Below are 2,316 nucleotides of genomic sequence, written 5' to 3' on the forward strand. Positions count from 1 at the left end.
ATACTTTTTATAGGATGATTTAATGCTGATGGCAAAGAGCCAAAAGAGAGTCTAAATGAAGAAGTAGGAGAGAGAAGGGAAGCCTCAGTGGCTCAGTCAGTTGAGTGTCCAACTCTTGGTTTCAGCTCAGGTCATGATCTCCTTGGCTTTGTGGGTTTGAGTCCCATGTCCAGCTCTGCACTGACAATGGAGAGCATGTCTGGGATGCTCCCTTTTGCTCTGCCCCCTCCCCCACTCACGTTCTCTCTGTCTCTCCCAAAATAAATAAATAAACTGAAAAAAAAAAAGAAGTAGGAGAGAGAAGACGAGTCTATAAATAAAGTCCTTAGGTGGATATGAAGCTACATTATCCAGTGCCCAAGTCTTACCTAAGACTCTGGCTTTGGGTAAAACCCAGATCATTCATCCATTTTTAACAAGATGTAACAAAGCAAAATCAACAGGTGCAGACCGGGTGGGCTGGTAGCTGTTTTAATTGGAGCACAAAGAAGTTTGATTCTGACTGATTCCTTTTTTTCAGAGAGATAAGAAAGTCATTAGTTGAGAATAAGGAGGAAGGAGTAGGTATTGGAGATTTCTAAATATAAAAGAATAAGTGAATTATTTGGCTTGGTCAGTATGGTTTCAGTATGACACTTTCCAGGGCAGCTCAAAGGGGTTACTGAAGGTATGTGGTCATGTTAACATCAGTCTGGTGTTTTTTTTATTCAACCATTCTTATGTATTTTTCTTCACCTACGTTGTTTACACTGTTTATGTTGTGATCACAACATAATAATATGATCACATACTATTTTTTTTAAGTTTATTTATTATTTTGAGAGAGAGAGACAGAGACAGAGAGAGAGAGAGCAAGTGGGGAAGGGGCAGAGAGAGAGAGAGAAGGAGAGAGAATCCCAAGCAGGCTTTGCACTGTTAGCACAGAGCCTGATGTAGGGCTGGAACTCACGAATCTCTAGAGCATGACCTGAGCCAAAGTCAGATACTTAACCGACTGAGCTGCCCAGGTGCCCCTTTGATCACATATTATAAGATGTTTTTTCCTCTTTGTATAGGCAACTCAAATTTTCTAATTTTTTTTTCTATAAATTCTGGGAGATGTGTGTGTGTGTGTGCGAATGTGTGTGCGTGTGTGTGTGTGTATAGTATATTCTTGAGAAGCTCTATGTCTGCCCTAAAATTATTTTTTTAATTCTTCACTATTTCTTCTAATATTTTCATAATAGCTATTAGCATTTTCTTGTATGTAGATGTTTTGCATGTGCATATCTGTCTAACTTCATTTTCTTCAAAATGGGTAAAAGATGTCCAACATCATTTTTCAAAAATCCACCCTTTTCCTCTTGAAAGCTGTATTGTTCATAGGCATGCGCCTATTTTTAGACTTTCATGGTTGTTTCATTTATCCCTTGTCCACTCCTGCATTATTATCACATTGCTTTAATCACTATTGTATTTTTAAATACCTGATAGTAAAATCACCATTCAGATTTCTTTCAAAAATTTCATTGCACACCTTGGGAATTTTTTCTTCCAGATAAAAATGATCTCTCAGATGAATCTAATTCAATGTGATAATTATCTTGTAAAACATTTAAAATCCTGAAGGGGTTTTGATTGGAATTAAATTGAATTTAAAGATGATTGGGGGAGAGTTAACATTCACAATCTGAGGGCTTTTCAGAGAAACCTGAGATTCTCCATATTTATTTGGGTCTTTTTCAATGTTCTTCAGAATGGTTTTATAGATTTATTCAATGAAGAAACTCTGTAGCATCTTATAGGCATTTTCTGGCTCTGGCACCATAAAACAAAACTCATTTATTATCTTCCACATGGCACCTTGAACAAATTAATCTCTTTGTGCCATGGTTTCCTTATATGTTAAAAGAGGATTGTTGTGGGGAATAAATGAGTTAGTACCTGTGAAGCACTTAAAACATGCCTGGTGCTGCCATACTGAAGCCCCATAATCCATAATCCACAATCCATAATATGGCCATATGGGCCATATTGAAGGCCCATAATTCTGAGCAGTCCTTTGTGCTGACCACATCACCACTGCCTTTCCACAAAGGAATCTGTGACAGAGCCTTTGCACACATTATTCCAAGGTGTCTGAAGAATATAGTTTCCAGACTTTTAGCTCCTGTAACACAAGAGAGAGCTTAGTAGGGCAGGATGCTGCTTTCAGAGAGATGAGAAAGATTTCTCATGGAAACATAAAAATATATAAAAATTATTTAGAAACTGCTCTGTAGTTGGTTATTTGTGTTTGGTACCACTTTTTTTAAGACAATCTAAAAGAAATTTGCA

This window comes from Acinonyx jubatus, chromosome A1 (genome assembly GCF_027475565.1).
Source record: "Acinonyx jubatus isolate Ajub_Pintada_27869175 chromosome A1, VMU_Ajub_asm_v1.0, whole genome shotgun sequence".
In the NCBI taxonomy this organism is placed as follows: domain Eukaryota; kingdom Metazoa; phylum Chordata; class Mammalia; order Carnivora; family Felidae; genus Acinonyx; species Acinonyx jubatus.